General features: G+C 36.5%; 2 pseudogenes; one reads left to right on the forward strand and one right to left on the reverse strand.

Moving 5' to 3' along the window:
• Positions 1–18,283, forward strand: part of LOC124973318 (cyclin-dependent kinase 17-like) — a 148,614-nt pseudogene extending 130,331 nt beyond the window's left edge.
• Positions 18,284–18,356: 73 nt separating this feature from the next.
• Positions 18,357–23,316, reverse strand: part of LOC124973319 (5'-AMP-activated protein kinase subunit beta-2-like) — a 31,135-nt pseudogene continuing 26,175 nt past the window's right edge.

Consider the following 23,316-nt stretch of genomic DNA (forward strand, 5'->3'; position numbering starts at 1 on the left):
ACACATTTCAGAGAGAAAACCCTAGAGAGTTAAGTGAGTACACATCATACTCCTTTTCGAATCCTATATACACACCTCACCAAATCCTAAGCATACATCTCAGTTCAAACTCACTGCTCAAAAAAGAGCCCTCCCTACTTAGTTCCAAACACTACACCTAGACATCTGAGAGTTCTCATGATTCTTTTTTGACTGGCCTCCCTAACCACCACATAGAATTCCTCTACTATCCTCAAATAAAACTCTCATCACAATTTGGTGTTCTCCTTCCTCATATCATAGCCACCTCTGTGAGCCTTTCCAACTAACAACAGTGGGCCCTCCCACATACTTAAAGGAGTCCTCCCACACCATTCAGAAAGCCCTTTATATATGCCTTAGAGAGACATCACTACACAATGAAAAGAAGCCACTTTTCCACCTCAGAGAACCTTTTCTACTCACCACAAACACAGTTCCGGACACATCTAAGTAATTCCTCCCTAATTAAATCAAGAGATCTTCTTACACACTTGAAAGTGCTGTGCTGTACATACTCATTTTAGGGACATTTCCTCCTCCCTTCTTTAAGAAACAACCAAATAATTCAGAAAGCCCTTCTTACCCTCCAATCGAATTGATAAATTATTCCCCTTATGGGATTAACTGAGTGGTAACTGAAGGCAGGAAGGGTGTTAATGGAGGAGATGTTTCATTGGAGTCATGTGTTTGTGGTATATATTGTGTATCTGGTGAGTGAGTTTCTCTTTCTGCTTCATTCATATTAGCCACTTTCCTACACCACACACTTCTTCCATGATATTTAACCTCATCTCAATGCCCAAAGAATGGGCCAGCTCTCCATGGACTGACATCTCAAACTGTGAACCCTCAAATAAAATTTCCGTTCTTTAAAGTTGGTCTGATCAAGTCTATTAGTCACAGCAGAGAAAAAACTGATATAAATGCAGACATAGCCCTTTTCATAGGACCATTTACATAAAGTACAAAGAAAGCACACTGAAAACACATTATAAAAAGGTAAATGTACATGTTCCAAAGTTAATGTTTCTGACTATGTGTATATACACTGAATCAGAATGCTTCTGGCATTGACTAACCACAACATAGTGAATCCCCAGCCCTGACTACACAATAAAAGCAACATTGAGGGCATTCTCATTACATTTTCTGTTAGTTTTCTAAGCAAAGCAAGGGAGTCTTGCTAAAGCCATTTTGAGACTTCACCAACAGTGGGACTGAGTTTCAGTAATAAAGTTTATAAATTCTAACAGTTGTTCTTGTCTAACTGAACTATTGCTCTTCCTATGCAGATCTCTAAGGACAGACACATAATGATACCTTTCTTTGGATCCTGTATTTACCATATTTTATACCTGACTCTGACTCACTCCCCTGATCTTCTTGCCTTTGAGGAATTTTTTGATTTATAAGGTGCACATCCAGGAGTGTCCCCTATTCTAATGGCTGAAGAAAGTTACCCTGTGTCTGGATCCATATGGGACACCAACTGTCTTAACCACTGCAACTAAACTCCCAGGTCCAGCCAGGGGTGAGGGGGGTTGGAAAATATTCACAGACACATGCCTTGAAGATCAAGCTGGGATCAGGTGGAGCTCTGCCCTCTGATGGAGATGCAGATCTAAAGAATTATGCCAGCAATCTTTCTTTATATATATCTCATTATCAAGTTAAAGTCTATGCAACCATTATTCTTGTATTCAGAAAGTTACAGAAACTAGGACATCCTATGTTGCTTTTCTGTAGTTGCAAGACAGAGTTTTGAAATGCAGTCTTAGGAGATTTGTGTAGCTCTCAAGAAATTCCATTGTTAAAAATTACTATTAGGTAGGCAGGAACTGGAGAAGTGGAGCTGGTGAAACATTGTGGTTGTCTAGCAAAAGAATTCCTTCCTTCCCAGGAGCTGTGTGCCTGAGATGAAGGTCAGAGCTGATGGGACTCTTGCATAGAGCCTGCTCATAAAGGGTATTGTGAAAGCAGCAAATCATCTTCTGCCCTTTCACAGAAACATTCCAAATCACCAGGCATTCCACAGCCATGAGGTCATCAGGGACCCTCAATCTCAATCACTACTCTACCATCCTCTGTCACCACTCTCCACACTCTGGTTCACAGAAGACAGGAAATATCAGGAGACATCCCTAGTCTTCCTTCTGCCTCATAGATTGGATACAAGGTTACACTTCTCTGAAAACACCTCCCCAAACTTTAAGGAACAAATCCTAGGTTTATTCTGCACCTGAGCCTGGCTTGATTATCAGGAAGAGAATGAAAAAAAATCATCTGAAGAAAACCAAAAATTATTACCCTATCTTATAGAAGAACTTGTTTTACAAAATTGGAGGAAAATGGTCAAACTGTGCTATTTATGTTTTCTGAGTATCATGTTCAAAATGATATATTCCCTTTTTTTTGCTGCCTGCCTAATAGCCTATATAATGAAAGCTCCATCAGCTAATGCCAAAACTGATTCAAAAGCAGAGGCAATATGATGTCACTTTTAAATCAAAGTTGCTGTAGGATTTAAAAGATTGATTGCTCTTTTTCTATACTTTGAAATTCTGTTCTTTGAGTTAGTTCCACATTAAGAGCTAAAGAAAAGGATGAGAAAGAAAGAAAGAAAGAAAGAAAGAAAGAAAGAAAGAAAGAAAGAAAGAAAGAAAGAAAGAAAGAAAGAAATCTGGATTGGCCAGGTGCACCAGGCCTGAGAATGTCTAAGAATTCACTAATTTTCATGCATTTTTTATTCTTTCCAGATATTCACAGTAAGGAAAAATTAAAAGGATCTGATATGTACATATTGTCCTTGCAAAGAGTCTCTTGAGGACTTCGTGTTCTCCCAGAATTATTCATATGTGAGCTGACTGTAATCTGATACAGTTGTGTAATATTTCATATTGTGTCATGTTTCAAAGCCTCTGTCTTCTTCTGAGCTTCAGGGTATTTTTGTGAATTCAACTTTGGTGCTGCATCAGTTGGTACTGTTTTGTTCCTTGAGTTTCTTGCCTAATGTTTTCTTCTACTGTCTTTATTCAGAGTCCAATTTTTCAAAAGTTAACTCATTAAAACACTGGAAAAGAAGAGATTCCTTTAGAGAATACCTAAGGATGGAGAATATACAATGGTGAAAATGAGAGTAAATTTTCCACCTTGGAGAATGAGTAACCTACATGAACCTTTGATTTTAGTCTTCCCCATGGCTGGTAGATTCTACACTTTATGTCTGCAACTGCACAGGTCCTATGCATGTTATATAAAAATTTGTGACAGGCTTTATTTTAATTTCTCAGTGGTTATGTATGATATTCTGTGCAATAAACATCTGAAGATATTTTGTTTCATAACTGGAAATCTAAAGCTATAAATTCTTTGTTTATATCAATTTTGTGCATATGTGTGCACACCTGTTTATTGTATGTTGTATCTACATATATGCTTTTTTCTATATATTAAGTATATGGTGCCAAATATATATGGTGACATATATATATATATATATATATATATATATATATAAAATAAGCATTAATAAATTTACAATAAAATGGACCCAAATGCCTTTCTGTTCACATGAGTAAAACTGGCTAAATACATAAAAGTATGAATGTTTTTAATTTACTTAACTATTCATTTCTCTAAGTGATCAAGCAATCAATATAGTGTTGATTTCTCTAAAATGGTTTAAATGTAATATCTATTTCTTATAGAATGTGCCTTCAGCAAAAAATAATGACCTAAAATATTAGGTAGGTTGATCTAAAATCTTGGATGTCATGGATACCATAAGTTAAAATTAGAAGAATTAGATTTAACAGATATAAAATAAGCATTTATAAAAGTACAGGTTAAGGAGAAAAGTCAATACCAATGAATCTACCATGATGAATCAATATTAATGAATCTACCCTATCAAGTTAATATCAACAAATCTATATTGAAAAACTGATAATGACTAATCAATATCAACACATCTACACTGATGTGTTGATTTTAATTAATCTACAATGAAGGGTTGATGTCAATGAATATACCCAGAATAAAAATTGATGAATCTATATATTGAGTTGATATGGATGAATCATCTCCAATGAGTCAATATTGATGAATCTACATCAACAGGTAGATACTGACAAATATACCCAGAAGAGTAGAGATTAGCACATATAGCCAAATAAATTGATACATTGATGAATCATATCAATAAATCAATATTGATAAATCTACCCCTCCAAGTTGATTTCTACAAATCTCCACCATTGAGTCAATATTGACAAATCAAACAAGTCAAGTTTTTATCATCAAATCTACATAGGTTGGTATTGATGAATCTACCCTGTTGAGTTCATATCAATGAATCTACACCAAAGTATTGATATCAATGAATCTACATCAAACCATTGATATTGATGGATCTATTCTGATGGGTTGATCTTGACAAATCTACCCTGACAAGCTAATATAAACAAATCTACAATGATGAGAAGGGTAGATATTGATGAATATACCCAGAAGAGTAGATATCAAAAAACATACCCCAATGGGTTGATATCAATGAATCTACATTGACAAATCCATACTGATAAATCAATATTGATGAATCTATCCCTAAAGTTGAAATCTACAAATCTCCACCAAAGAGTCAATAGCAACAAATCTATCCAGACACATCAATATCAACCAATGGACTAGTCAATACTGATGAATCTACATCATCAATTGATTTCAACAAATCAATATTGATGGATCTACCTAGTTTAGTTGATATCAGAGAACCTACCGTGACTGGTTGATAATGACAAATCTACCCTAATGACTTGATATCAACAAACTATACACAATTGTGGATATCAAGAATTTATCATGGCGAGTCAATATTGATGGATGCACCATGTTGAACCAATATTGACAAATCTACATTGATGAATAAATATCAACCCATCAAAATCAACAAATCTTCCCACTGAGTTTATATCAACAAATAAACCCCAATGTCCATATCAATGAATCTATATCAATGTGTCAATATCAAAAAATAAACCCCATTGAGTCAATATCGATGAATCTACCACAATGTGTTGATATCAACAAATCTACACCAGTGAGTAGATATTAATGAATCTAACCTGATGAGTCATAATCCATGAATCTACATTAATGGTCCAATTTCAACTAATCTACACATGTGAGTAAATATTGACAAACCTTCCCCATTAAGTCAGTATTTACATATCTACATTGAAGAGTTGATATCAGCAAATCAATATTGAACAATATACCCCAACAAGTCAATATCAACCAATCTACACCAATGACTTGATATTGATGAATGTATGGCTGTGGGTCAATATCAACAAATCTATGCTGAGGGGTTCACATAGATGTTTCTTACCAAAGTGTTAATGAATCTAAACTTTTGATGAATCTAAACTTTTGATGTTGATGAATCTAAACTTTTGAGTCAATATTGATGAATCTGCACTCACAGATAGATATTGATGACTCTGCATCTTTAAGGTGACATTGATGATTTTACACCTTCGAGTCAGTATCACTGAATCTAGACCAATGGGTCAATATTAAAGAATCTACCCTGATATGTTGATATTGTCAAACCTATCCAATTGAAACAATTTTGATGAATCTAACCCAATGGGAAGATATGGAAGAATCTACACCAATGATTCAATATTGATTCATCTACACCAAAAAGTCAATATAAACAAATCTACCCTTAGGTCATTAACAATGAATCTATCCAAAAGAGTTGATATTGATGAATATACCCTGATGTTTCAATATAAATAAAACTACATCTATGAATCAAAACTGACAAATCAATATCTGATGAATCAACATGAATAGTTCAATATCAACAAATGTACACTGATGAGTCAATATAGATGATTCAACATACACAGGTCAGTGTCAATGAATCTACCCCATCAAGATGATATTCATGAATCTAACCCAATGGGTTGGTATGTTGGATCTACACTGAAGAGTCAATATCAATGAATCTGCTCCAATTGGTTGATATCAAAGAATCTACACCAATGAATCAATATCAATAAATCAATACCTATGATTTACATCAGTGAATATATCCCATCAAGTTGTTATTGACTGTTCTAATACAATTGGTTGGTGTGGAGAAATCTACAGAGACAAGTCAATAACAATAAATATGCACCAAAGAGTCTATATTGGTAAATATACTTCAAAGGGTCAATACAATGAATCTATCTTGATGGATTGATATTGATGATTGTACACCAATGGGTCAATATTGATGATCTACAGTGACAAGTCGATATCCACAAATCTACCCAAAAGGTTGGCATCAATGAATCTACATCATATCATTGATAATGACAAATTGATAATGAATAATTTACCACAAGTCAATATTTGTGAATCTTCATGTTTGTATTATATTGACAAATCTAATTCAATGTGTTGATATGAACAAATGTAACCCAAAGGGTCAATATTGACCAAACTACATTGATGGGTTGATGTTGACAAATATACCTTGACAGGTCAATATTGATGAATGTACACCATAGGTTTAATTTCAACAAATCAACACAAATGGGTTGCTATCTATAAATCTACACTGAAGAACTGATATCAACAAATCTACCCTGATGAGTTGATATCTATGTATCTACACTGATAAGTCAATAATGATGAGTCTACATCAATGAATAAATATTAACAGATCAATATCAATAAATTTTTCCAACAAGTTGATATTGATGAATCTACACTGATGTGTTGATATGGACAAATCTACCCCTACAGTTTCATATTGATAAGTCTACCCTTATGGGTCCATATCAATAAATCTATGCCATTAAGTCAATATTGATGAATCAACACAATGGGTCAAAATTGATATGTCTATCCCAATGAATTGTTTTGGCAAATCTAACCAATCAAATCAATTGAATCAATATTGATAAATCTAACCTAACCCATCGAGTTGATATCAAGAAATCTATCCCCATTGGTTGATATAGATGAATCTATCCAAATGAGTTTGTTTCTGTGCAGAGTGGTGACAGGATGGGAGAGTAGTCATTGAGATTGGGGGTCTCTGATGACCTCATGACTGTGGCATGACTGGTGCCTGGGAATTTTTCTGGGCAAGGGCACAGGATGTTTAGCTGCTGTGGTAAAACCCTGCATGAGGAGCCTCTGTGCAAAAGTCCTTTCAGCTCTATTCTTGATCTCAGTCACAAATCTTCTGGGAATAGAGTAACTCTTATGCTAGACAATTACAATGTTTCACCAATTCCATTACTCCTGCTACTACCCCAATGGGTTGATATCAATGAATGTATCCTGATGATTAAATATCAGTGAATATTTCCCCATGATAGATATTATCAAATCCACACTAATGGATTGATATTGATGAATACACCCAGAAGAGTTGTTATTGAAAAATCTACATTTTCAGGTCAATATCAAGGAATCTAAATTGACAAATCAATATTGACATATGAACATCAACAAATCTACCATGACTGGTTACTTTTGATTAATCTACCCCTAAGGGTTGATATCAATTAATCTAAACCAACAAGTAGATATTAATGAATCTACACTGATGATTGATATTGATCAATCTATCCCTATGAATTGATATTGATGAATCTACAATGATGAGCAGATATTGATAAATCAACTCCATTGAGTAGATATGGCCAAATTTACCCCATTGAGTTGTTATTGACAAATGCACACTGACATGACAATGTCAGTGTGAATCTACCCCTATGGTTGATATCAACAAATCTACCCTGACAAGTCAATATTGATAAATCTACCCTGTTGAGTTGATATTGATGAATATACCCCATTGAATCTATATTGACTGGTCTACACTGAAAAGTCAATATTGATGAATCCATGCCTTCAAATCAGTATCAACTAATATATATGTTGGGTTGATATCAATGAATCTACCATTGATTTGACATCTATAAATCTACCCTGGGTGATTGCTTTTGATGAATTTTTACTGGTGAGTCAATATCAATGAATCTATCTGAGGAATCAATATTAATGAGTCAACACCATCAATTTGAAATCAAGAATCCATACCAAGTCAATATCAACAAATCTACCCCAATGGGTCAATATTGACAATCTACACTGATGTCAGTGAATCTACATCAATGAATCAATGTTTATGCATCAATATCAATGAGTCATTGTTTATAAATCTACTCCAGTCTATATTGACATATCAATATCAACATATCTACACTGATGAGTTGATACCAACAAATCTACCCAGTCCAGTCAATATCAATAAATCTGCCCTGATGGATCAATGTTGAGGAATCTACCTCAAAGAGTCAATATTGACAAATCTACCCTGAAGAGTCAGTATAGATGAATCTACACTGATGAATAAATATTGGCAAATTTAACCTTTGAGTCAAATTTGAGGAGTCTACAGTGATGTATCAAAACTGATGAATCTACACCAATTAATCTACATAGGTGATTCAATATTGATGGCCCTACCCCATAAGTTTTATATCAATGATACATCATCAAATCAATAGAGTCATCAATATAAAAGAATATACACTGAAGTGTCACTATTGATGAATCTATGCTGATGAGTCAATTTTGATGAATCTACACAGATGGGTTGATATTGATGAATCCAACAAGAAGAGTCAATATTGAACAATTGAAGGTTGATATGAACTAATCTACCCTGACAAGTCTATTTTGATCCATCTACACCAAAGGGTTTTCAACAAGTACAACCCCATTTGTTGATATAGACAAATTTACCCCACTTAGTACATTTTGACAAATTGAACCAGTTAAGTTGATATTGATGCATCTAATCAGGGAGTTGATATTAATGAATCTAACCAATAGAGTTGATATTGAGGAATGAAGCCTGATGGGTCAATATGGACAAATCCATCCTGATGATCAAATCTACAACAAAGTGTTGATATTGATAAATCTATTTCAACAGGTTGATATTGATGAATATGCACAGAAGACTCAATATTGAAGGATATACCCTGATGGGTCAATATCAATGAATCAACATTTACAAATTAATACTTACATAACAATATCAATGAAAGTAACCAGGTGAGTCAATCTTTATGAATCTCTACCAGTGAGTTAAAATTGATGAATTCACTCAGTTGAGTTGATATCATCAAATCTCTCATTACAGGTCAATATTGATTAATCTTCCCTAATTGGTCAATATCACTGAATCTACACTGAAGAGTAGATACTGGCAAATCTACCCTGAGAGATCAATATCAATGAATCTACACCAACTAGTAGATATTTTTGAGTTTACACTGATGGATTGATATTAGCAAATATACCCCTTATGATTGTTATCTACAAATCTATGCCAATGAGTAGATGTCAATGAATCTACACCAATGAGAAGATATCAATAAATCTACCCTGTCAAGTCAATATTGATGAATCAAGACTGACAGGTTAATATTGATGGATCTACCTCATTGAGGTTTTTTTGACCAATGTAAACCAGAATTAATTTCAATGAAACTACACCTTCTTATTGATATCTATGAATATACACTGATGGGACAACATTAACAAATCTACACCAATGAGTAGATATCAATGAATCTACCACAATGTGTCAATGTAGCCAAATCTAGACTGATCAGTTGGTTTCAATGAATCTACCGACTTGAGTTGATGTCAATTATTTAAAACATTTGAGTTGATATTGAGGAATCTATTCAGTTTGGTCAATATGAAAAAAATCTACACCAATGAATCAATATTGACTAATATACACCAAAGAGTTGATTTTGAAAAATCTACCCCAATGGGTAGTCAATAACAAATTTACCCCTATGGTTGATATGAATGAATCTACATTGACCCATCAAAATTGATACATCAATATTGACAAATATACCCTGACAAGGCAATATTTTTAAAGTATATATAATATATAAATATATATATATATTATATTTTTTAAAGACTGAATTTTGATTCATTGTACCCAAATGGGGTACAACTATTGTTTCTATGGTTGTACACAATGCAGACTCACACCAATTGTGTAATCATACATGAACATAGGGTAATAATGTCTGTCTCAGTTCACTATCTCTCTTTTCCCTACCCCCTCCCACCCCATTTCTTCTACACAATTCAAAGTGCTTCCATTCTTCACCTCCCCCCATACCCCCCATTTTATGTCTCATCATTCACTTATCAGATAAGAGAATCAGCCATTAGTTTTGGGTGATTTGCATATTTCACTTAGCATTATATCCATCAACTCCATCCATTTACCAGTAAATGCCATAATTTTACTCTTCTATATGACTGAGTAGTATTCCATTGTGTATATATAACACAGTTTCTTTATCCATTCATCAATTGAAGAGAATCTACATTGGTTACACAATCTTGCTATCATGAACTGAGCAGCTATAAATATTGATGTGACTGTGTCACTGTAGTATGCTGATTTTAAGACCTTTCGGTATAAACTGAGGAGCAGGATAGCTGGGTCAAATGGTGGGTCCATTTCAAGTTTTCTGAGGAATCTCCATACTGCTTTCCAGAGTGACTGCAACAATTTTCAACCCCACCAACATTTATTATTGCTTGTGTTCCTGATAATTACCATTCTGATTGGAGTTAGATGAAATCTTAGGTTAACTTTAATTGCATTTCTCTAATTACTCGAGATGAGGTATAATTTTTCCTATATTTGTACATCACCTCTAGAAATTCTGTGAAGTGTCTGCCCAGTTTCTTTTCTTTCTTTTTTTTTTTTTTTTTTTTTTGCAGTGCAGGGCCTTGTGCTTGAGAGGCAAACACTCTACCGACTGAGCTATCTCCCCAACCCCTGCCCAGTTTCTTAACCCATGTACTCATTGGGTTGTTTCTGTTTTTGGTGTAAACTTTTGCAAGTTTTTTATAAAGTTTTGATATTAGTGCTCTATCTGAAGTGCATGTAGAAGAGATTTTCTCCTACTCTGTAGGCTTTTTTTTTTTTTTTTCACATTATGGATTGTTTCCTTTGTTGAGAAAAAGCTTTTAAGTTTGAATCCATCCCATTTTTTGATTCTTGCTTTTATTTCTTATGCTCTGGGAGACTATTTTAAAAAGTCTTGTCCCAAACCATCATGATGATTTAAGTGAACCATCTCTGGTCTAATTCCTAGGTCCTTGATCCATTTTGAGTTGAGTTTTGTGCAGGGTGAGAGATATAGTTATAATTTCATTTTACTGCATATGGATTTCCAGTTTTCGCAGCACCATTTGTTGAAAAGGCTTTTTTCCATTGGAAGTTTTTGGCACCTTTATCTAGTATGAGGTAACTGTATTTATGTGGGTTTGCCTCTGTGTCGTCTTTTCTCTACCTTTGGTTTACCTGTCTATTTTTGTGCCTGTACCATGTAGTTTTTGTTACTATTGCTCAATATAGAATTTAAGTCTGGTACTGTGATATCTCCTGTATCATGCTTCCCACCCAGGATTGTGTTGGCTATTCTTGTTATTTAATGCTTCCAGATTAATTTCACAATGAATTTCTCTATTTCTATGATGAATGTCATTGAAATTTTAATTGGAATTGTGTTAAATACACATACTGCCTTTGGAAGTGTGGGCAGTTTGACAATATTAATTCTGCCTACTCAAGAATATGGAAGATCTTTCTAAGGCTTTGAAAAATTTCTTTCTGTAGGGTTCCATAGTTATCATTGTACAGATCTTCCATCTCTTTGTTAGATTGATTACCAAGTGTTTTATATTTTTTGAGGCTGTTTGAATGGAGTAGTTTTTCTAATTTCACTTTCAGAAGATTCATCACTTAAGAATAGAAATGCATTAGATTGTGTGTGGTGACATTATAACCTACTATCTTGCTGAATACATTTATGAATTCAGAAATTCTATTTCTAGAAATCTTCTGGTGGAGTTTCATAGATTCTCTAAATATAGCATCATGTCATCAGCAAATAGTGATAGTTTGAGTTCTTCTCTTCCTATTTATATCCTTTTAATATTTTGGTCTGCCAAATTGCTCTGGCTAGTTTTTCAAGGATATACACAAGGAAACTTTACATGAATACTTACAGTAATTTTATTCATAACTTTCAAAACACTAGAAGTAACCAAGATGTCCTCCACTAAGTGATGGATGAACAAACTGTGGTGTATCCCTACAATGGAAGAATATTAAGAAACAGAATGTAGTGAGCTATGGAGCCTTGAAAGAAAATGGAGGAACTTTATCTAATGTGAGAAAGAAGTCAGTGTTAAAATTCATATACTATCTGACATCCCATTCCAACTCTAGGATATTCTGGAAAAGTCAAAACCATAGAAATAGTAAAGTGATAAGCAGTTGCCAAGGGTGAGAAAGGAGGGAGGACAAACTGGTGAAACACAGAGAAATTTTTAGTAGTAAAAATATTCTATATAAAACTGTAATGTGGTTAAAGGCATTCCACATTTGTCATAACCCACAGAACAATTCAGCACAAAAAATAATATCTAATTTAAACCATGCACTTTAATTAATAAAGATATAAAAATATTTTTCATCAATTGTAACAAGTATACATATTAAAACAAGATACTAATAATAGGAAAAATGTGTGCATGGAGAGGAGCATGTGGAAACTCTGTACAATCTGCTCAATTTATATCTAAACCTACAAATATTCTTAAACAAATATCAGATGGGACATCCCCAAATCAAAGTGTTGGTGGCATCCTGTGATGGCAAAGTCAATACTCCTTTTAGGGTGCATGAATCTGGATTCAGAGTCATATCTTATTTCCATGAATGAGCCCTGAATATTCCCTGGAATCCAGATAGGTTGAGGTAGCCTTTGTGCTCTGAACAGGGAAAAGAAAACAGTGGCATCTGGTAGTACAGGAAGAAACCACTTCACAGGGCATAACTCAGTGAATACAACTGTTGAGCTCTCACAACATCCCAGCAGCAACCACAGGTCAAAGAAGAAGGAGACCGGGAGGAATGGAGGATTACAGGATGAAAGATAAAAGGAATCTTCAGAGAATGGTAAATTTTGAGAGAGAATCAGAAGCTGAATAAGAATCTAGATGAGGACTAAAACATCCTAATATGGTCTTGAACCACCTATCTTTTCCATTAACAGCCATGTGCTGATTATAGCACAGAGAAAAAACACCACTGTGGAATCATAAGCTGTAACTGTGGGGGGAGAAGATGTTCCACAACTCCTTATTCTACTCTGAAAACATTTTCAAAAATCCACTGGTACTGCAGACTTGTCTTTGGTCAAATTTAGTTTTGGACATAAATGGCTGAGTCACTTGACACCCAAATGCTAATCCATGACCTTCTCCACCTATTCCTCTTCCCTCAGAAACTGCTTTATTGCAGGTCACAGTCATAGCCCCTTGGTCTGATATAACCCATCTGCCTTTCTTCAGTGTGCTTTACTTTTCAAATTCACTCTCAGTCTCCCAGGACCCAATAGTCTACCATGTAGGAGGGACATGGTTGTGCCTTTATATGCTGCCTCTATATGCTGCCTCTATACCTCCAGAGGTAGAGTCCACAAGTCAGGCAACTGGACTTTGTTCCACATGCCACCCCTCCCCTAGTGCAGGACCTGGTGCCTGAGAGCACCCAATAAGTACTCCATAAAAAAAGGCATTCTGCCACAGAATCCTGGTGGGGGAGGGACCAAGAATTTGCACACTGGGCATGAAATGTCTGTAACACTGAAAAAAGCTGATGCCATTATATAATACATTCAGAGATTTTTCTCTATTTCTCTCTCTCCCCTTCCCTCTCTTTCTAACACACACACACACACACACACACACACACACACTCACACACACACACACACTCACACACACACACACATACACACACACACACACATCTTATAATACAGTCATTTCCCTGTGCTTCTCTGAACAGAAAATAAACCATGTAAGCAATGCTGTTTCTCAGGATCCTTAATCCCTTCATCCATTGGTGCAGCTTTTTATCTCCTGATTGTGGAAGAAACTTTAGTATATGACCAGATATAAATACTTTTATCCTTTACATATAGCTAAAATTATCATCACCAAATCTCTCTCATGTTGAAACTTTCAGCACCTACAAGACTACAAAATACAAGTGGTTATCACAACTTTCTTTGGAAAGTCTGAAATGGTGGTGAAGATGGAAGGAAGGTAGCTTAGGGAGAAAGGAAAGTTGCCCCAAAAAGCAAAGGTGAGAGTGGGAGAGATAGAAATATGAAGAAACCAGTCATTCATAAGATAATTTGACTGCCATTTCCTGTCACCTAGGGTCATAATTCTGCAGCATTTCTGTGTTTGATTTTAATGCCTCCAACCCATGTATCCCTCTCTCCCTCCTTTATAGTGTGGAGACAGAACACAGAGCTTTGAACATGTTAGGTAACCTGACTCTACCTAATCTTCAGGCATTTGTTCTTGTAAGCTTTCCTGTCATTATTGGGAGAATAGGATAGGTTTTATAGTGACTAAGAGCCAAGTCAGGATGTTGCTGGATTCCTTGGAGTTTCCTAGCAAGCAGCCTCCTTCCCACTTCTCTTCCCTTGCAGGGCAACTGCTTGCAGGACAGAGTTTCAGAGGACATGGCACCAAGGTCCTGAAGATCCTCAAGGACTAGTCCAGATGGAGATGCCAGGGTGGATCCCCTTGTGGGATTGCAGGACAGCCACACTGGGGGTAGTGGTAGGTAGGTTAACCAGTGGGTTTCTGCATCACCATGAAGACTTTCCTCTTTGAAGATCCCGTATCAGGTTTTCCACCTCCTCCACATAAAGAGCCTTTACCATAATCCTATGATTTTAATGAATCTGCAAGTTTTTGCATAGACTTTTGTTCTCTTTTTGAGACCAACCATCCTCAGCTGCTAATGGTCAGGCTTCACTCCTTTTGAAGACTGAAATTCAGTACTTTTTCTCTAAAAGATGCCCCTTCCTCTCTTCCCACCAGAACTGCCCTAGCTTAAGGTATCTCTGTCTGATGATGAGCACAGTCCCTCCACCAGTCTCCTCAGACTGGGAAATGCAGATTATCCTCAGTTCTCAGGCTCCAAACACAGAAGATGAACCACCTTGCTCTGTGATCATGTTATGAATGGTTAGTCGTGGCCATAGCAGCCTTGGCTTGAATCCAAATCAAATGAATTAAGAAACTTGCTGCTTTTTTCTTAACAATCTCCAATTAAGCTGACAATATCATGGAATTTTCAACTTTTGATATGGAGACACTGAACAGGAGGAGTGGCTTCTCATGGTGGCCTTGTAGGGGAATTCCAGTCTTTGTTCCTCCCTTAATGTGGGGGAAACTCTGTACATCACTCAGTTCACAGGTCTGCAGATAAGTCTTGTTCTTTCAAGTACCAAGGGAGAAAGCACCAAGGATAGACTGTGAGCAAGGAAAGGTAACCCAAGAGACCTTGTACCTGAGATTTCTAACTGTAATGTATGTATAAGACTCAAGAAAAGAATCCTGCATTTCCATGGAAAGTAGATTGTTGCTGAAAGTTTGAGCAACTGACTTCTTTCTGCTAGGAAACAACAGAACCCATTTTTCATCAGCCAGTTTGCTCAGTCCTTGGACTTTTGTTGTTTGTTTAATGACTATAAAGTGAAACTGCTGTTTTCTTCTGGTAAAAACTCTGTGACTATTAACATGTTAAGGTTAGTGTAGTCATCACCATAATCAGAACACAAGTTTTGTCTCTTGCAAAACCTTTCTCATGCTCTCTCTTTATCATCACATCTTTCCCCCAAACTAGCCTGGCACCTGCCAATCTATTCATCACTATAGTTTTGTCTTATTGACAATGTCATAGAAACAGAATCTTATAATACCTAACTAGTAAGGACTGGCTTCTTTCACTCAATACATGACTTTGGGATTCATCCAAATTGTTCCACATATCAATAGTTTGCTTCTTTCTTTATATTTTTGGGTACTGGGGATTGAACTCAGGGACACTCAACCATTGAGTCACAAACCCAGTCCTATTTTGTATTTTATTTAGAGACAGGGTCTCACTTATTTGATTAATGCCTTGCTGCTGCTGAGGCTGACTTTGAAACTCCTGTCTCAGCCTCCAGAGATGCTAGGATTACAGGTGTGGGCCACCATGCCTGGCTCATTCCTTTATTTTTGCTGAGGGTTCCATTCAGTGGAAATATCACTGTTTTTCCATTAATCAGTTGAAAGACTTCTGTGTTGATTTTAGCTTGAGGCTACTACTATTAGAACTGGTATGAACATCCCTGTAGAGGATTTTGTGTGAACATAAGTCTTTATTTTGTAAGGTACAGATGTCCAAGAGTGGGCCTTCTGGATCATATAAGTATCCTTAACTTGATAAGAAACTTCCAAATCTTTTCCAGAGTGAATGTACTATTTTGTACTTATACCACCAATGTATAAAAGTTACTCGCTACTCTGAATAGTGCATCTTTTGATATTTCTAATGGAAGTGCAGAGGTGTTTCACTGTGATTTTAATTTGCATTCCCTTTCTGTCTGATGATGTGAAACTTCTTTACTCGTGCTCATCTGCTGAAATGTCTGCTTGTGTCTTTTGCCTTTTTGTCATTTTTGTTGCTGTGTGTTTCCATTTAATTTTTATAGTTCTTTATATATTCTAGTCAAAAGTCCTTTGTCATATTTGTGCTTATATATTTTTCTCTAAATTCATAGATTTTTTCCTAACTAGTTTTTGACTAAAACAATTGTAAAATGAGCCTTAAAAATTGTAAGAATTTCATTTCATGACTACAAACTTGCAATTGCATTAAAAAACAATTAAATAAGGACTAAACAATTCTCAAGGAGGAGGAGAACAGGAGGATCTGGGGTGAAGGCTTAAGAGTAGGAATGTCTACTCTTAAGAGAATCCTAAAAAAATAAACTTTTATTTACATAGTGTACTATCTACTGAAAGGATTCCTGTCCCTGAATCTCCAGCCACAACTAGTCCTTGATTTGATGGCCTCAAGTCCTGAATCTCTCCCCTTAATCTAACCTCTCCAAGCCCAGAAGGCAGCCTGTCTGAAAGGAAAGATGATGAGGGGAGGGGGAAATCATGTACCTGCCAGTCAAATTTAAGCCATTAAATTACAAGTTTTCAATTCTGCCAATATTTCAATGAAATTGACAGGTGTATTAATAGTTTGAGAAGTTTATTCTAGAGCTTATTATATAATTTATTATCATTAATAACATCATTAGTAATATTTGTAAATATCATCAATGATCATTTTTCTATTACATTTCTCAGAATATTAGAATTCTAAAAATGCAAATATTTATTTCAAAGTTACAGAAGTTCTATATTTATGGTTCAATGTAAAATTTTTGGTGTTTCATAAATGAGATGGCAAGACATAATTGGTTAAAGAAAGTGGGACTCTGATTTAGCAACTACACATATTATAAGGGATTTTCCTATACTACTAAGAAGACTGAAAAGCAAATTAGCAAAAACAAAACAAACAGCTTCAGGCTTTCTGGGTGGACAGCTTTCTTGGGTGGATATGTCAGGGTTCAAAGACCTTCAAGAGAGAGGTTTCATAGTGGGCAAATTCTGTGTCTCCAACACATCAACTACTACCCTCTTGTCTCCTTGCTGGTCCTCTTCTTTCTCATTCTCTTTCCCTTGCTCCTTTCTCCTTTCATGGCTTATGACTTTCTTTTTAAACACTCCAAAATGAGCTCCTCCTCTCACTCTATTTTGAGGAGTTTATATTTTCCAGTCTTGTAACCATGGAAAGTTTTAAAAATGGAAGAAAAAAATCTCTGAAGCATATGGTGGAGAACATCTTAACTAGGTAGAAAGATCTTTAAAATCATCCAAGTTATTTTCGTGAATAGGAAGGAATTGAAAAGAACTTTTCATGATTGTCTCCAGTGTTGTCTTGGGCGCAGAGTCTGGCAAAAGCAGGGGGAGTCCTGTGATTCTGAGGCACGTCCCTGGAGCTGCTCAGGCTCCTTTCACCTCCACCCAGGGCAAACTCCACTGGGACATCGAGACTCAGTCCCTGGGACACACAAATGCATGCCCAGTTCTCTACTTGGCAGAGTTCGAGGCTTCAGTGGATTCTGTACACTGGGGTGCAAAATTCTGGGCAACTGCCGCCCTACTGGCCTCAATAGAGACTCTGATACTTGGGATTATTCAGGCAAAACGGTGACAGGTAAGAATCCAATAAAACCAACTAAAATGCACCCAACTTGCTCGAACCCAGGAGAGGAAATTAAGTCTCATCACCTTGTCACTAAGCTAAGGACTGCTATTTCGTATTTCAAGTAATTGTACAGAAACAGCACGATAGGTTCAAATATGAGGAGGACTTGGGGTGGGATAAAACCCGGGGTGAAGAGTTTTGTGGTCAGAGGCTGAAGGTCACCTGAGGACCCAGGGAGGCTTTCCAGGTCACTCTGCACCTTGGCTGAGGTGGGGGGACCTCCAATGTCAGTGAGCATGGAGTCAGCAGAATTGCTGAGAACAAGACACCCTAATCTTGGATGCCCAGATTTGATGTGTCCCAATTTCACAGTGATTGCATCCTAAGGATGGTCCCCAGGTATCCAAATTAATGAGCTTAGAAACAGGGCATGGGACAAGGGCTATGTGATGCAAAGGACTTGGGAACCTGGAATATCTGCTACCTCAGCTCTTCCTTCCCTAGATAGAAACCCTCCTGTCCAGTAAAGCAGGTTGTAGAAGCAGAAACCATGTCTCACAGAATGAAAGGAAATGGCTTTTATCCCAAATAAATGGAAAGGTACCACCAAGACTTGAACTCGGATCATGGGATTCAGAGTCTGGAGTGCTCACCATTACACCATGGAACCACAACAACCTCACCTGCTCACCTCACTGTAGGTTTGCAAATCCTTTCTTCAGCTTCCATTGTACTCTAGAATTTCTTCCACAGGTGCTTTTCCTGGTCAGACAGGACCCAGGTACCATCAGTCTACAATGAGAGGAGGAGTCATGCCCCCCACTCCTCCCCTTCCCTCTGCTCATTCCATTAGGATTGTACTTCAGAGAATGAGATTAGATCCACTTTGAAATTAAGGATATGCAATTGTATTAGGCCTCCACCAAACCCACCTATTCCTCCTAGGTTGCTAGAATTTCCTACCATGACATAAAATTCCTGCTCCACCCCCTAAAAGTTTTTTTTTATTCTTCTTTGCAATTGTTCTCTTCCCATTAATTACCCAGAGAGTGCTGATGACCTTCAGAAGTGGATTTGGGATTCACTGATACTTCCCTTTCCTCTCCTTTATCCCTGATCCCTTTTCTCCCTTTTGGTCTTATTCCCCATTTTCCTCTTCTTCTGCCTCCTTTGCTACTACTACTCACTTTCAACTGCTCCTTGATCTCTATTCAGCACAGATTATCAGAACATTGGGAAGGGTGCCACAGTCTGAAACAAAGGTGAGGAAATGCTGTTCACCAATGCAGGCTGCTCTACTGCTTCTAAGGTCAGAACCCTGTGTGCATCTTTGCTGGGGAGATAGAATAAGGTGGCTGAGTGGCTGAGTGTCCAAAGACAGTCCTCCCTTGGTCAACGCAGGCCTTAGGCTGGCACAGAAAAAACCCAGAGCTAAGATGATTCAAAGGTGAAGAACCTTGGGTTCCACACAGCTTACAGCTGGCATGCCAAGTCCAGCAAAATTGATCCACCTTGCATAATGCTCCTTTAATACCCCAATTGAGAAACAGCAATAGTCCCCCTCATCACTCTTTTGTGGCTACATTGGGCACAGAGTACAATGACCAGAGCTGCTAGAGCAGCTGCCAGCTGTCTTGCAGAGAAGTGGGAAGTCCAACAAAGACTGAGGAAATACAGAAAGACATACGTATGCTCCTCTCTCCTAGTTACAAGCAGTGTTGAGAAATCAACTCTCTGGTTTTTTGGATACAGAATATGAGTCTCCATAGTCATTGGCAGGTGGAAGAATAACTGACTTACAAGGAGCTCTATCCTGCTGCTATCCCTTCCTTCTACTTTAAGCTTTCAATTGTATAGCAAGTACCTGTGCACAAACCCAACATCAGAGCATTTGGACATTCCTAACTCTTGAATGGAGACAGAGATCTTGGAGAGGTCCCCTAGTCTGTTCAGTGAGGAATTAATGAGCCATGAGTGGCAGTTTATATATGATTAACAGTGGCTGCTCTAGGAGAAATGAGTATAAAGGCAGAATTTAATTTTTATCTATGTATTTTCTTGTATCATGTGAGTAACTTAAAAAAAAAGAACACATTCATGTGCGTTTCTCATGTTTAAAAAGATAAAGGAAGAAAATAAGAAAAAAAGAAAGATGACTCAGATACCTATTAAAGGCAATTTAATTGGGGAGGGTGAGAAATTTATTTAGTGAGACAGTACTGAGAGGCAGCCAAAGTCCTGATAAGATCCTAGGGAATAAAGCTGGAGCTCTACACAGCTGGGACAAAGGAAGGTGATTTGGGCACTGGACTAAGCAACCTCCTCCTGCAAGTGTCTTCTTCTGGAATCCATCCCCACCCTCTTCTTCTCTAAATGGCTCTCAAAAACACCTTCTCCTTCCTAAGACTGGTCTGTACTTGTGGAAATATTATTTGATCACATGGTTTAATGACCCTATTTCCCACATTAAGAATGACCCAGTCACATAAAAACACAAGGGAACACTTTGCAGCCTTAAATGTGAGGAACTTCCCTTGGAACTTGTATAGATATGGTTTTTTATGTGAGGGAGAAAAAAGCAAGGTACAAAGGAGTATGTTAAGGGAAAAGGGTGTTAGATAATATTAATTAGATATAGTGTTCCTTCAGGAACAATATTTGGCAGAATATGGAGTGATTTTTAATCTAAGGGTACATGGGAATGAATCTAAGGCATAGAAGTAACAAGAACTTTCAGGGCTGGTGTTGTGACTCAGTAGTAGAGTACTCACCTAGCATGTTCAAGGCAGTGAGTGGGTTCTGTCCTCAGCACCACGTGAAAAATATGTAAAATGGAGATATTGTGTCCAATGATAGCTAAGAGTATTTTTAAAAACTGACATTTATAAATATATTTTAATCTAGTTATTTTTAAAACCACACCACTATTTTACATATCCAAAAAGAGTGGAAAGGCTAACCTTAAAAACAAAAGCAGAACAAATGAACAATATATCAAATAATAATATAACCACATAAAATTTAGTTCAAGTAGATTTAGAAGGAAGTGGTTTTCTTTCTATAGTGGAGTATATCCTAAGGACATCTTTAACTGTATTTATTAGGTTTATTGGTGGCAGAGGAATTGGGATAATAATTCTGAATCTGTTTTGTAAGTCTTACAAGATAGAGCAAATCAGTAAATGCTTTGATTTTTTTCTGGAACAAGGTTATCAAATTTGGCAGAGGATGACAAAATTATGAAATGGGAAAAGTTAGAAAAGAACCCTATGATGTTGGGTTGGAATTGTAGATAGGTATATCAATTCATGATACCCACTATTAGAGCCTTGAAGCAATGGTATCCAAGCAGTGAGCATATATAGTGTTCATGGCTTGGTTTCTTAATACCATTTCCTACTAAAGGAAAGTCAGATTCCTTTTCTAAAAAATAAATGTGCTTTGGGGTTGGGGAAATAAAATTGCAAGATGAACTTGGAACACCTTCTTGTGCCCAAAGATTAATAGGGACATTTCCTAATGTCACAGATGGCAACTGGATGAAGTCCCTCTAGTAAAATCAAAAACCACTGGAACATCAAAAATATAATAACTATAAGGTACTGCAAAATGTTGAATAAAAAATGATTCCATATAATATTCTTGCTATATACACATATTGGAATCCATGTAGAATACTTACAGAAAAGAGAGAAAGCTACTAAATAGAAGAATATCAGTTAGATCATGAAGGAAATAATAAGGCTGTCTTTGTTCAAGAATCCAAGCTTATAAGTAATGTTCAAGTTTTAATTTATTTTAGAAGACCAGTGATAAACCGGATGCACCTGATCTTTTTATTAACTATTTTTTTTTTTTTTGGTGGAGTATGGTTTACATAATCATTCATACTCATGTTAGTCCAAAAGGTTACTTTTGCTACCCTAGTTCCTCTCTGTAGCCAAAATTTTACTTCTGAGACATGGTTTAATTTACCTAATTTCCTAGCAATTTTCTGGTTCAACATAATTACTTTGAATTTTTATTTGACAAATATTATTTATAAAGATATATAAGAAGTGCCAATTATAGGGCTGGGTTGTAGTTCAGTGTTAGAGTGCCTGCCTAGGTGTGAGGCACTGGGTTCAATCCTCAGCACCACATAAAAATAAAATACACGTATTTTGTCCATCTACAACTAAAAAGAAATTTTAAAACAGAAGTGCTAATCATGTACATAAATATCCTTGTTAATATGTAGGCAATATAACTAGATACTAAAGACTGAGAATTAACTTCTTTTTGGAAGCTTTGTAAAGTGTATAGATTGTAATTTACTGTTTTGGGTGTGAGTAGTATTTTCTTTTAGTTTTACTAAGATTAAGGATTCAGAATGAGTATTTACCAGGATTTATCTGCTTCACCTAAAACCATAAGGCTCCTTCCTCCCTCCCCACTCACATTCTTCAATGTTGCAAGCCAATAGGAAGAAACATCTTTTACTACCTACAGGAGAGTCTGGGATTCTGTAAGGGTAAGAGACTATTTCTATGACAGGGCCTAGCAGGCATCATTTCTGTAGGTAAAGCAAAACTCTTTTTCCTTAATAGTGAGCTTTTATGCCAAATTAAATAAGACTTGTGCCTTGGTCATGGATATAATATATTTAATTATGTCATTGTTTTAGTTTTCTGTTGCTGTGACAAAATACCTGAGAGAATCAACTAGAAGAGGAAAGACTTGTTTTGGCTCTTTGTTTCAAAGGTTTCAATCTATTACCTGCTGGCTCCATTGTTTCTGGGCCTGAATCAAGGAAAAATATGGTGGCAGAAGTGTCTAACAAAGAATGCAGCTCAGCTCGTGGTGACTGGGATGCAGAGTGAGAGAGTGAGGAAGGAGCCTAGGGCAAGATATACCCTTCCATGACATACCCCCAGTCACCTACTTCCTCCTACTAGACCCCACCTCCTACAGTTTCTACCATTTTCTAATTCATCAATGGATTAATTCACTGATGAAGTTAGAGTCTCATGATCCAACCACTATACAGAATGTCCATC

This window comes from Sciurus carolinensis, assembly GCF_902686445.1.
Source record: "Sciurus carolinensis chromosome 14 unlocalized genomic scaffold, mSciCar1.2 scaffold_124_arrow_ctg1, whole genome shotgun sequence".
In the NCBI taxonomy this organism is placed as follows: domain Eukaryota; kingdom Metazoa; phylum Chordata; class Mammalia; order Rodentia; family Sciuridae; genus Sciurus; species Sciurus carolinensis.